This window comes from Entelurus aequoreus, linkage group LG16, assembly GCF_033978785.1.
Source record: "Entelurus aequoreus isolate RoL-2023_Sb linkage group LG16, RoL_Eaeq_v1.1, whole genome shotgun sequence".
Taxonomy (NCBI): domain Eukaryota; kingdom Metazoa; phylum Chordata; class Actinopteri; order Syngnathiformes; family Syngnathidae; genus Entelurus; species Entelurus aequoreus.
In genome coordinates, this window is record NC_084746.1 from 44991779 (window position 1) to 45007000 (window position 15222).

A 15222-nucleotide genomic window follows, 5' to 3' on the forward strand; every position below is an offset into this window, starting at 1 on the left:
ATATTTGATTAGTATTAGAACCGTCCCGCAGGCCACAGCCGCCTGCTGCTGTTTTGCATGCACCAATACTCCATCAGTGTCCCAGGGACCCCATCAAGTCATAAAAATGGGGTCCCACAGTACATTTTTGGGGTCCCACTTTTTTGTAGCCGTTTTGAAAACAAACGATAAATGTATGCATTATCTTGTTACTGTCATGATCCGTAGTCCGGATCATGTTTTGTGTTTTCTGTTAGTTTTGGACTCCTGTAGTTCCTGTTTGTGCACCTCTGAGTTTGTTTTGGTTGCCATGGTTGCTCATTATGTTCACCTGTCTTGTGTCATGATTAGTGTTCGCCCGCTCACCTGCTACCCGAGCACTAATCAGAGGCATTATTTAAGCCTGCCTTTGCCGGTCAGTCGGGCTGGCGTCATTGTTTGCTACATGCACCTGTTACGTGAGTTTTGCCTTGTCTCTAGTTGTTTGCTTCATGCCTTGCTACGTAAGTCTTGTTTGCTTCATGCCACAGTTTCATGAATATTCCTAGTCCATAGTCTATGCTAAGTGTTAGCTTTGAGTGCGATCAAGCACGTTGTTCTGTCGGCTCGCTTTCTGTTTTTGTACTCCTTTGATTTCTTGAGGAATAAATCATGTTTTTACCTGCACGCCTTGTCCGGAGTAGTCCATCTGCAAACCTGGTCGTGACAGTTACATCTCACATTCTATATTGTATTTTGGAATAAACGTTACTTAATTTATTTAAAAAAAATAATACAAAAGAAAAAAAATTTTTATGCATTTGTAAATGTATTCAGTTACAGGGTGACACAAAAAAAGCGTTCATCACCTAAACTTGAATAACTTTTGAAATAATGAATCAATTATTTTTATTTTTCAGATTTACCAAGAAGAATTAATGTTCTAAAAGTTTAGAAAATTTAAACTTCGAGATGCCATGGACTATTGAACAAAAGACATTTATAGTTGAGGCCTATTTGCAATTCAAAGAACGGTTTGGATGGTCGTGAATTTCCTGCCCACACAATGATCTACAGATGGGTCAACAAGTTCCGAACCCATGGGACTGTTAATAACCTCAATCGTAAAGATACTAACAGACAATCACACTCTGGACGACCAAAATCATCAAAGACACCACAGAACGTTGATGCAGTCAGACAGAGGCTATGTTGTTTGCAGCCCACGCAAGTCTGTGCATTGACAAAGTCAGGAGCTTGGAATGAACCTGGAGTCCGTGCGGAGAATTTTGATCGCAGATTTGGTCGACGAAGAGGGGTCGTCAGGGACCTCCAGTGGTTCCAGCAGGATGGTGCCACCCCCCACACCTCAAACGAATCATTGGCATGGCTACAGCATCGTTTCCCTGACCGACTGATCAGCCGCAGGTGGGACCCGTAGTGGTCGCCGCATTCACCGGACTTGAACGCCCCACATTTTTATCTGTGGGGATACCTTAAGGACAGGGTGTATGGCAACAACCCCCAGACTATCCCTGATCTCAAGGCAGCAGTCACAGCAGCAATAAGAGCGATCCCAAGGGAAGAATGTGGGAGGGTCATCGAGAACTTTGCCCGCCAGCACATTTTTTGAGCGCCAGTTAAACAAAGAGTTTTTGTGGAACAGACTTGAAACTTTAGAGATGTGTGCTGCATAGACTTAACCTAATGTAGCTGAATTTTTGTGTTAATCTAAATAAAATTTTGGAAGTTATTCGATCTTTATTGATGAACTTTTTTTTTTGTCACCCTGTATAAAAAATTAATTCACTTTCTTCTTTCCTTAATGGATCGAAACTTTTGCGCTGCCGGTATTTTTTTCTATATTTCTATTGTAATATTTTCATAATGTGTTTGTTCTATTTTTGGCCAAAGTAAGACAAAGAAAACAATCTGAAGTTGTATTTGTTTTTTAGTTTTAATGCCATGATTTTAATAGTCCGGCCCGCGTGTGCACAGATTTTCCTCCATGCGGCCCCGTTTGACACCCCTGTCCTAAATGATTGGTCAAAAGCCCTCACGTGACTACATGGCGCCATGTTGGGGACGATCTTTAAGATGGCCAGAACTGGTGCAATTTGACACTGCACTTTCTCATTCGACACCTCTTTTAATTGAATCGTTTTTTGACGTGTAAACATGCCCTGTTGTGCAGCATTGGGCATCTCCAATGGCAAAAACGGCGGGAAGCATATGCATCACTTTCCCCACAACCCAGAAAGGAGAAAAGTATGGGAAGAAAAGGCCAATGACGACGAGGTCAGTTAATAGGGGTGTCATAATAGATTTTAACAATGCTTAATCAATTCAAACAAATCAAAAAACTTTTTTTTTATCTATCCTGTCCTGCCACCCAGGCAAATCTGATTGTTGATGTACAAAACTCAAAACCAGTGAAGTTGGCACGTTGTGTAAATCGTAAATAAAAAGAGAATACAATGATTTGCAAATTATTTTCAACCTATATTCAATTGAATAGACTGCAAAGACAAGATATTTAACGTTGCAAATATTAGCTCATTTGGAATTTGATGCCTGCAACATGTTTCGAAAAAGCTGGCACAAGGGTCAAAAAAGACTGAGGAAGTTGAATAATGCTCGTCAAACACTTATTTGGAACATCCCACAGGTGAACAGGCTAATTGGGAACAGGTGGGTGCCATGATTGGGTATAAAAGCAGCTTCCATGAAATGCTCAGTCATTCACAAACAAGGATGGGGCGAGGGACACCACTTTGTGAACAAATGTGTGAGCAAGTTGTCGAACAGTTTAAGAACAACATTTCTAAACGGAACTATTGCGAGGAATTTAGGGATTTCACCATCTACGGTCCGTAATATCATCAAAAGGTTCCGAAAATCTGAAGAAAATAACAGCACGTAAGCTATGATATTACGGACCTTCGATCCCTCAGGTGCATCAAAAAGCGAAATCAGTGTGTAAAGGATATCACCACATGGGCTCAGGTACACTTCAGAAAACCACTGTCAGTGACTACAGTTCGTTGCTACATCTGTAAGTGCAAGTTAAAACTCTACTATGCAAAGCGAAAGCCATTTATCAACAACACCCAGAAACGCCACCGGTTTCGCTGGGTCCCAGCTCATCTATGATGGACTGATGCAAATTGGAAAAGTGTTCTGTGGTCTGACAAGTCCACACTTCAAATTGTTTTCGGAAACTGTGGACGCCGTGTCCTCCGGAACAAAGAAGAAAAGAACCAACCAGATTGTTCCAGGCGGAAAGTTCAAAAGCCAGCATATGTGATGGTATGGGGGTGTATTAGTGCCTAAGGCATGGGTAACTTACACATCTTTGAAGGCACCATTAATGCTGAAAGGTACATACAGGTTTTGGAGCAACATATGTTGCCATCCAAGCAACGTTATCATGGACGCCCCTGCTTATTTCAGCAAGACAATGCCAAGCTATGTGTTACAACAGCGTGGCTTCATAGTAAAAGACTGCGGGTACTAGACTGGCCTGCCTGTAGTCCAGACCTGTCTCCCATTGAAAATGTGTGGCGCAATAAGAAGCCTAAATTACGACAACAGAGACCACGGACTGTTGAACAACTTAAGCTGTACATCAAGCAAAAATGGGAAATAATTCCACCTGAAAAGCTTCAAAAATGTGTCTCCTCAGTTCCCAAACCTTTACTGAGTGTTGTTAAAAGGAAAGGCCATGTAACACAGTGGTAAAAATGCCCCTGTGCCAACTTTTTCTCAGTTCGAACATTAAATATCTTGTCTTTGCAGTCTATTCAATCGAATATAAGTTTAAAAGGATTTGCAAATCATTATAATCTTTTTTATTTATGAATTACTCAACGTGTCAACTTCACTGGTTTTGTGTTTTGTAGATGCCCATATCTGCTATACATTTTTACTTTAGAAAAGAGAAGTGTTGGATTCTTGTCTTATTGCCTTTTTTGTATTTGACTTTATTAAATGTTTGGCTTGCATTTCGTTAGACAAAACCAGTTTTCTCTAACGATATATAAACATTTATTACAGCTGTTTATTCTTCTATTTTATGGAGGACTGTAGTTAATCACTGAACAGAACCCAATGTTACTAAAAAAGTATTGATTTTGAATCGAGAATCAGTTTGAATCGGGAATCGACTCTGAATCAAATTGTTAGTCCCAAGAATGGAATTGAATCAAATTGTGCTGCCCAAAGATTCTAAGCCCTGTTAGATAACACTTCCTGTCAACGGGAAAGGACACAAGGAAATCATTTTGATAATTGGAATCTTTTTTGACCACTGACTGTGATCACAGCCACATGAGAGTTCAGCCTCATTTGAAGTAAAAAGCCCCTTACTTTTAACTTTAATGATTCGTGGCAATGCGCCTTCAACTCGGAAGAAGTTGCTTCGAGTGTTTGCTAGGAAGAGTCCTGCTTCCCACAAACTTTCACAAAAAGATGGATTGTCCCAAAAAAAATTATTTTAATGACGTGCTCATGACAATGGACAATGGAGGAGAAAATTAATTGGTAAGTACTAACAGTAGGTTAAAAATGTGTGACTGATAGGTTATCATCGTTAGCTCGAGTGGTTGTGCAGCTAGCTTAGCCTTCTAATGTAAGACAATGGTGTCTCTGTCCTGCGGAAAAATTAATCAATCAATCAATGTTTATTTATACAGCCCTAAATCACAAGTGTCTCAAAGGGCTGCACAAGCCACAACGACATCCTCGGTTCAGAGCCCACATAAGGGAAAGGAAAAACTCACAACCCAGTGGGATGTCAATGTGAATGACTATGAGAAACCTTGGAGAGGACCGCAGATGTGGGTGACCCCCCACCCTCTAGGGGAGACCGGATGCAATGGACGTCGTCGAGTGGGTCTGGCATAATATTGTGAAAGTCCAGTCCATTGTGGATCTAACATAATAGTGAGAGTCCAGTCCATAGTGGATCTATCATAATAGTGAGAGTCCAGTCCATAGTGGGGCAAGCAGGAGACCATCCCGCGCGGAGACGGGTCAGCAGCGCAGAGATGTCCCCAACCGATGCGCAGGCGAGCGGTCCATCCCGGGTCCCGACTCTGGACAGCCAGTACTTCATCCATGGCCACCGAACCTGTGCCCCCCCCCCCCCACCCCCCCCTTCCACAAGGGAGAGGGGGGCAGAGGAGAAAAGAAAAGAAACGGCAGATCAACTGGTCTAAAAAGGGGGTCTATTTAAAGGCTAGAGTATACAAATGAGTTTTAAGATGGGACTTAAATGCTTCTACTGAGGTAGCATCTCTAACTGTTACCGGGAGGGCATTCCATAGTACTGGAGCCCGAGTAGAAAACGCTCTATAGCCCGCAGACTTTTTTTGGGGCTCTGGGAATCACTAATAAGCCAGAGCGTTTTCTTAAAAAATTATATTTATTGGCTCAGTTAGTATTATAATCTGTTTTTACGTTTGCGATGTAGCTCGTTGGTAGCTTACTGAATGTCCCGCTTGAGCCTCTTTTGTTTACAAGTGTTTAAAGCTGCAGCAGTGAAAGTATTAATGTGATATAGACTAGACAAGCATTTTACTATCAATATACACATTGATACGGCCAGGATTTAACATTGGACTCTGGACACATACCTGGTGTCCAGAGTGCACAATAAAAGCAAGAAAGCTAAAAAACTATAAACAAAATCTGAGTGTCAGGCTTGCTACTGCCACTTTGGTTATGTTTGGGTTTTCCTGTGTTTAGAATCACTTCCTGTCCTGGTGTTCTTGTTTTGTCAGTGTTTCCTGTTTGGTCTCTGTGTTTTGCAGCACTTTTACTTTGTGTTCCATGTCCTGTCAGCACACCTGTTCCTCGTTTAATTAGTTCTATTTAGTTCCAACTGGGTCCCTCCTTCAGCGTTGGATCCTTCTTGCTCTTCCTTTCAACTTTCGAGTTCCACGCCTCTTTGTAGGTAATAAATTGTATTCTACTTGCATTCAACCTGCCGTTCTCTGCATCCTTGGGGTCACGCCGAAGCAACGCTCACCTGATCTTGACACTGAGGGGGGAATGCTGACTAAGGCCCCGTTTACACTAAGCCGGATAAGGTTATCCAGGGTAAATCACACCTAACCTTATCCGTGTCCACACACACAACAATGCCACCGTTTAAGACCCCCAACGCGACCTATAGAAAATGCACACGTCGTAGTCATCTCCAGTGTTGCTTTGTGTGCAAGTTCTTAAGTTTAACTTATCTGAACAATATCCAAGGTTGTGGTATTTCAGTTAACTGGAATCCAGTGTGTTGTGGGGCCCTATTGTAGTGAATCACACCTGAGCCATCATAAATTTATCAAATCTTTATTAGACACATAAACAATGTGATAAAGAATATTTTACATCAATCAAACTAGGGCTCTAGATATCTGTTCAGGACACTTCTCACTCTTTTGCCTTCACTTTCATTGTCCATTAGTTTTTGGTGGCTTTATATACTCTGGACCGAGACGTCGAGTCAGCGACATACATGGCGGACCATAACTGATACAGTCTGCTTTCCCAGTCCAAATGCATTCGCCGTTTTCCTCAAAGGCCAGGTAATACAAAGCACACGCTATCTTTTTTATCGTATCCACGGGAGCTTGAATTCTCGTTGTCTCTCCTTCGACAAATGGACAAAGTTTTTCGCTAAGTAGAATCACAGCTGACCCGGCCGGACATTCGAAAGTTCTCTTGCCGTCTGAGAAGTGTTGTATCCCAAATAGCTGCAATCGCTTTCTCTTAAGGTATTCATGTGTGATTTCCACAAGCGTCTGAACATGTAGAAGAAGGAGAAACAGGGGCATGTCTGGATGACTCGCCTCCATATTTCCAGTGGTTACCTCCGAGTTATGAAACCGCTTTATTATGAAGCTGGCTTTGGCGTGTTCTTTCTGACGTCACTTCCTGTGTGGTCGCGGTCTTTCTGGCGTCACTTCCTCTCCGAACTCACTTTGTAAACGATCAGTGAGTCCATACAAAGCTAAGAGCCGGAGATTCAAGAATTACAAGGCTGACTTACCCGTGTAAAAATTTGTCCGAGGAGGGGGACCTTAAACGCTGGTTTAGTGTGGCTGAAACTGGGCTTAGGCTAAATAATTATTCGTTTAAGGGGTTAAACAACTTAATGTAGATGTAACTGTTCTGGGTCGGCACAATGATGAGACTTTTTCCACTGTTCTCGGCTTTATTTATTTTCCTTCCAACCTGCGGGCGACAATCAGACAATGTCGGTATCCCGTCTTTCTTTGGCTTACGCCCTCAGCCATGTAGAACTTTTCTGTCAACATATACATCTTTAACAATTTATAGTGAAAATGACAGATACAAACAGTCTGTAAAATATTGAAATGTACATTCTAAGCGCCAATCTGTGGCAGAACAAAACATGCAACATTTGCTAAAGTTAAAACCTTAGAAAATAAAATAAAACCACAAACCTGCGGGCGACAATCAGACAATGTCGGTATCCCGTCTATCTTTGGCTTACGCCTAAACCAGGGGTCGGCAACCTTTACCACTCAAAGAGCCATTTTGGCAAGTTTCACAAATTAAAGAAAATAATGGGAGCCACAAAAAAAAAATTTAAATTTAAAATGAAAAACACCGCATACAAAGCTTAAATTGCTTTGTGCTATGTTAACCAGGGGTCTCAGACACACGCACCAGCACACACTTTAATATGGAAATTTGATGTACGTGCGGCCCGCGAGTTTTGAAAGCGTCATACCTGCCAACACTCTCATTATTTCCGGGAGACTACCTAGTACCAGGGCGTGATGGCACTGCTTTTAGCGCCCTCTACAGTCTGCCCAAACAGTATACCTGCTGGACCACATGTAGATTGCAGTTTTAGCTTGCTCACATAAGTGACAGCAAGGCGTACTAACTCAGCAGCCACACATCTTACACTGACGGTACCAATACCCAGAATCCCATGCAGCCCTAACTCTTCCGCTCAACCAACGCACGGGGGGGTTGATGTGTGGGGGGATTTGGTGGTAGCGGGGGTGTATAATGTAGACCGGAAGAGTTAGGGCTGCATGGGATTCTGGGTATTGGTTGTGTTGTGTTTATGTTGTGTTACGGTGGGATGTTCTCCAGAAATGTGTTTTTCATTCTTTTTTGGTGTGGGTTCACAGTGTGGCGCATATTTGTAACGTAACAATGTTAAAGTTGTTTGATACGGCTACCGTCAGTGTAAGCTGTGTGGCTGATGAGTAAGTATGCTTTGCTGTCTCCTATGTGTGCAAGTAAAAGCAACATACAACATGTGGCCGGGCTGGCATGCTGTTTGTAAATGCTATAGAGGACAATCACTACAGTGCAATTAGGGCACTCCCTTATTCAGCAATTAGAGTGTTAATATCCCTTATTCAGCAATTAGGGTGTAAATAGGATTATATTTTCCCTGGGAGTTATCTATGAGAGACACTAAGATCCATAAATCTCCTGGGAAAATCGGGGGGGTCGGCAAGTATGTAGCTGAGCCGCATCAGAGTGGTCAAAGAGCCGCATGCGGCTCCGGAGCCGCGGGTTGCCGACCCCTGGCCTAAACACACAGAATAACACTCGTTACCTACGCACATAAGCACACACACACACACACACATGCATGCACACAAACACACACTGAACAAGTCTCATACAACAAAGAGCGGCCGGTTGGCACCAATATTAGCGATGTTAAATGTTACCTGGAATCCGAACTTAAAACTAGATGACAACACAGGTAAACATATTCACATTCTTGGTACACACATTCATTAATTAAAGACTTCATTTCCACCGAAAAACAAACAAAATGTCGGTGGGATCGCCCGACCGAGACTCACCCTCAGTCATGTAGAACTTTTCTGGGAGGGGCTACACAACCCTGGAGGACTACAGGAGCTCAGGAGGGACTAAATATATCAAACCGTCCTCTCACAGGCGAGCAGAAAAGAGAACTTTTGAAGATAAAATTCACAAACAAAATATAATAAATAACAAAGGTGTATTTTAACTCCGTTACATAGACATGGCCTTAGCGTGAGAGGTAGTGGTGAGGAGGGGTTAATTTGCATCTAACAACACCACCTCTCAAAACAACTTGTTTTGAAAGGAAGCAAAAATATAGCTTACAAATATGTCTGTAAAACAAAATGTCATTTTCTCACCACAGAGTCACAATTACATGTATGTTTTGAAAAATATTTAAAAAATCATAATACGACCCTTTGAGGGTCTGATTAAAATAAATTAAATTAATGCATTTTAGTATCTGCTGGCGTTTTTTAGGTTTTTTTAATATATATACTGAACAAAAATATAAATGCAACACTTATGTTTTTGCTCCAATTTTCCTGAATTAAACTCAAAGATCTAAAGCCTTTACTATGCACACAAAATACATATTCCTCTTAAATATTGTTCACATATCTGTGAAGCACTTCTTTCTTCCCAAGATAATCCATCCCACCTCACAGGCGTGGCATATCAAGATGCTGCAACATGAGGTGATGGTCTCAGGTGAATGGCACAACGATGGGCCTCGTCACGGTATCTCTGCGCATTCAAAATGCCATCAATAAAATGCACTTGCGTTCGTTGTTTATAACATACCATACCATAACCCCACCCCCACCATGGGCCACTCGATTCACAACGTAGATATCCGCAAACCGCTCTCCCACACAACACCACACACGATGTCTGCCATCTGCCCTGAACAGTGAAACCGGGATTCATCTGTGAAGAGAACACCTCTTCAATGTGGCAGCCACCATCGAACGGGAGCATTGGCCCACTCAAGATTTTTACGACGACGAACTGCAGTCAGGTCGAGACCCCGATGAGGACGATGAACATACAGGTGAGCTTCCCTGAGACAGTTTGCAGAAATTCTTTGGTTATGCAAACCAATTGTTGCAGCAGCTGTCCGGGTGGCTGGTCTTAGACAATCATGGAGGTGCACCTTCTGGATGTGGAGGTCCTGGGCTGGTGTGGTTACACGTGGTCTGCGGTTGTGAGGCCGGTTGGATGTACTGCCAAATTCTCTGAAACGCATTTGGAGACGGTTTATGGTAGAGATATTAAAATTAAATTCACGGGCAACAGCTCTGATGGACATTCCTGCAGGCAGCATGCCAACAGCACGCTTCCTCAAAACGTGCAACATCTGTGGCATTGTGCCGTGTGATACAACTGCACATTTCAGAGTTATTTTGGGCAGCCTAAAACACACCTGTGCAATAATCATGCTGTTTAATCAGCCTCTTGATATGCCACACTTGTGAGGTGGGATGGATTATCTTGGCAAAGCAGAAATGCTCACTAACCCAGATTTAGACAGATTGGTGAACAATATTTGAGAGGAATAGTTATTTTGTGTATATAGTAAAAGTTTTCGATCTTTGAGTTTAACTCATACAAATTGGAGGCAAGTATACTGATTTATTGATTTATTTTAGTGTTTTTATAGCCAGAAAGTTGCCATTTCAAATGGCTATAGTTGTGTGTCATGTCTGTTATCTTGATTTATTTTTCTACAAGATAAACAACTGAATGAAGATCCTCCAAAACTGGTGAGTCCATCATTTCTTGCCGGGGGTTGTATTAGTTGGTGCTTGAGTACAGTATGTGCATCAGCTGCTAAGATAGTGCCACTATTTGCTGTTTGGCCTTGGTAGAAGGTCTGCGCTTTGCAAAGAGATTATGATTTTCATAGGAATGGATGCAGATTGACAGAGTTTAGGTTCAAACACACTTGGATAAGACAAACAAGATGAATGACGGAGCGCTGCCTTCTCAAGATATAGAGCATGCACTCACTCTCATCATGCATCTCTTTCTGGTCTAGTTATCTGCTGCTTCAGGCCTCAGAGGAGTCTTTCTGAATTACTGCCTGGTAGCGCTCTGAAAGGACAACAACGTGTAAAAACAACCAACATGGTGATGGCTTTTATCATTTCTATACACTCTTGGTTCTGGAAGACTTTCCTCCTGCCATCCTGTGTCAGATATCACTCAAAATCCAAAGTCGGGAGGCCGCTTGTTGTTCTTGTTTGTTTTGAGGTGTACCAGCAGAAGAATGAAAATATTTCTAAATAAAAATGTCCCTTTATGCAGTCAGGTTGCCAAAAAGTCTTTTAAACATATTACAGTCAGCGCCCTGACATCATTGCAGATTTATTTTCTTATTTGTGTACAAGCAAAGTAGGAACTTGAGTGCAGGAGAGAAGGAAGGTCAGACGATGCTAAATATCAATAATAACAGCACCTTGGCAAGAAAAACAAAAACATAGAGCAGGGCTGGCAAACGTACGGCCCTAGGGCCGGATCAGGCCCGTGAACAGGTTTTATTCGGCCCGCGGGGTGAGTTTGCTAAGTATAAAAAATGTACCTGAAATTTTTGAATGAAACAAACTGCTGTTCCAAATGTGTCCACCGGATGTCGCAATAGCAATTCTTTGTATCTTTGTAGATGATGCTACATATGTACAAAATAAACCACATGATGTTAGCACATCAGTCGAGGAAAATGATCAAACTACATATATAACATCCTGTAATTTGATTTTAATATAATTTTTTTTATCTTGATAGATTGAAAATTAACACCATTGACTTGACTGATGATCATTATCACATAATTTATTCAGAAAGTATAAATAACGACAAATAAATTATTAACCACATGTAAGTGTAAAAAAAAACTTAACAACATTATGATTTGTACATTTGTGCTTGTTCTATTTGTAAACAAAGAAAACAATCTGAAGTTGTCTTTATTTTTAAGTTATCGTGCCGGGATTTTACCAGTCCGGCCCACTTGGGAGTAGATTTTTCTCCATGTGGCCCCCCATCTAAAATGAGGTTGACACCCCTGACATAGAGGCTTGTTTTTGAGCTTGCATTAAAGGAAACACAGTACGCCCTTGTTTATCGCGTCTAATTGGCTGTGATTGTGTCGAATGAATTACAGTAAATAATTATTTATAAATCGAATACTTTTATAGTCACAGCTAAACAAAAAAAGTGTTTACAACCTTCAAAATCAGGGATGTCAAAAATGTGGCCCATGGGCCTTGTGTGCCCGTAACTCAATTTTTATTGGCCCGCGACACATTCTACAGTAAGGACAAAATAAACATGTCCCAAATTAGAACATTCCACAAAAAAATCGGACCTGAAAACCAAAATGGCTGACGACCTGTGCGTCTTATTGATCTTTGATGATTTCCATTTCCATTTCATGTACAATGTTAGGATGCAAATTTACTGTTAGATATGGTATGGAAAATTGTAAAGTGTGCTAAAGCCGTCAAAATCTTTTTAATTGGCGGTGTAATGTAATTATAAAAAAGAAGAGATGGAATGGAATATCTCAGGGGTCCCCAAAGTATCCGGCCCGCCAGCGCCCAAAATTCGGTCCGCGGGAAGTCCCAAGTTAAAAAAAACAAAAAACTTTTATTTATTTATTTTTTAACTATTTTTTTTCTTTTAAATCGGTCTTTTCTAATCAATTTTCTACCGCTTGTCACTCTCGATGTCTCCTAGCCGCTCAGGCAAATCATATTGTCTAAAAATACATTTTTCCCATCGATAACATGACATCATCGCGCTCAGATTATATATATACATTATATATATATATATATATATATATATATATATATATATATATATATATATATATATATATATATATATATATATATATATATATATATATATATATATATGTGTGTGTGTGTGTGTGTGTGTGTATGTATTATATACTGTATATGTATGTATATATAAATACAGCCCGGCCCCCGGCCAAATTTTTTCAACCCAATGCGGCCCCCGGGTCAAAAATTTGGGGACCCCTGGAATATCTCAAGAGTAGGTAAGCAAGGCAATTTATTTTTAGAGAACAATTCAAACACAAGGTGATTCAAAGTGCCTACAGAGTAATACAAGTACGAAAAGGTGAATACAATCATAAATGAAACCTAAAATAACTTGCTTTGTAACACCTATAATACAAAGTTAAGATGTGGATGTTTTGTTCAGATACCTTAAAAACTTGGAAAATAGAATTTGTTGCCTGTCCCCACTTCTTAAAATGAGACTTTACCATGAAATATAATAAATACAATCATCAAAAATGTTTTACATATTTTCTCATTCCTTGTTGCAAGTTTATTTTCTTAAAAAAAACTATTTTGTCACAATTCACTCTTGTCTTTAAATTCAAAATTATTGCTTTTGAAGCAGTTTTTGGAGGATACGATCTTTTGTTTGCCTCACCCCCCAAGGACCCTCAATAGGCAAAAAAGAGTCAATAATCAAACATGTTTTGAGAACGTCCATTTCAAGCAAGGCCTTGGCTTTTCTTTTGTTTACTATTTCCATAAGAGTAAGCGGTCTATTAACTGATAAAAGACCTAGTCGCACATTCAGCCGTTACCGTGGCAAAGAACAATAAAATAGTCTGGGAGTGCTTTGAGGGGAGGGGCTTCGGAGTGAGCTCAGGGGCTGAGCCTCAGGCCTTGTTGCAATATATATTTTTTTTTTATTTTTTATTTTTATTTTTGGACACCGGTACTGATACAATAATATATATAGATACTTTTAAAAATAAAGGAGACCACAAAAAAATGTTCGTATTGGCTATATTTTAACAGAAAATCTTACGATACAATTGACATATGTTTCCTATTGCACTTAAAGAACAATTTTAGAAGATATATCTATCTGCGATTAATCGCAAAAAATGTTGAGTTAACTATGAACATGATGTGATTAATCGCGATTATAATAATTAAATCGTTTGACAGCCCTAAGTAGAATAGAAAGATTTATTGACATTAGGGATGTATACCGAATACCGGTATTTTTTAGTACTGGTTTTTAATTGGGAGATTTAATTGTGAAGATTCTGGACCAGGTGGTCCCCAAACTACGGTCCGCAGGCCGGATACGGCTCGCCAGCGTCCAAAATCCGGCCCGCGGGAAGTCCCAAGATTTTAAAAAATATATATATATATTTAATTATTATTTTTTTAAATCTGTTTTTTCCAATCCATTTTCTACTGCTTGTTACTCTCGGTGCCTTCTAGCCGCTCAGGCAAATCATATTGTCTAAAAATGCATTTTCCCATCGATAATGTGACATCATCGCGCTCGCCTGACACTGCGCTTTCAGTCCATTAGTGTATATATATATATATATACATATATATATATATATATATATATATATATATATATATATATATATATATATATATATATATATATATATATATATATATATATATGTATGTATGTGTGGGAAAAAATCACAAGACTATTTCATCTCTACAGGCCTGTTTCATGAGGGTTTCCTCAATCATCAGGAGATTTTAATGGAAGCATTCACATACCATGGTTTATATAGGGCATAAAGCGTGTGGGTACAGGCAGGCGTAGGGGCGTGGTGATTGGCTCATGTGTTACCTAGGAGGTGTTTCCTTCCGTGACGGCATGCTGATACAATTTCGCTGCGCTTGTTGAGGGATGACAAGTCTGGACTGTATATAATAAACAGTTTCTCTTTTAAGCATAGGTTGCATCTTTTATTACCACTGTTGTAAGGTGTGCTGGATGCAAGAATTTGCCATGTTATCAGGTATTCAACATTATTGTCTTTGAGAATCCAAATGTGTTTACTGAGTTCTGTAGTGTTCCGCAAGCTTTTGCTTCTGAAAGAGGCTTTGTGATTGTTCCATCTGGTTTTGAATGCTCCCTCAGTTACCACGGTATCGAGCACTATTTTTTTGGATAATCCAATTAAGACATATATATATAGGCCCCCTAGTCAAAAAGTTTGGGGACCCATGTTCTGGACTAACGGTACTGCTATCGGTAATTTTTTTTTATCCAACTGACCGTCGTAATTATGACACGGTGTCACATTCGGTTCAGCTGCAGCTGCATACACAAAGACAAGATATTTAATGTTTGAACAGAGAAACTATTTTTTTTGTGTAAATAATCCTTAACTTAGAATTTAATGGCAGCAAAACATTGCAAAAAAGTTGGCACAGGGGCATTTTTACCACTGTGTTACATGGCCTTTCTTATGAACAACACTCAGCGTTTCCGGGTGTTGTTGATAAATGACTTACGCTTTGCATAGTAGAGTTTTAACTTGCACTTACAGATGTAGCAACGAACTGTAGTAACTGACAGTCATTTTCTGAAGTGTTGATGGAAGCTGCTTTTATA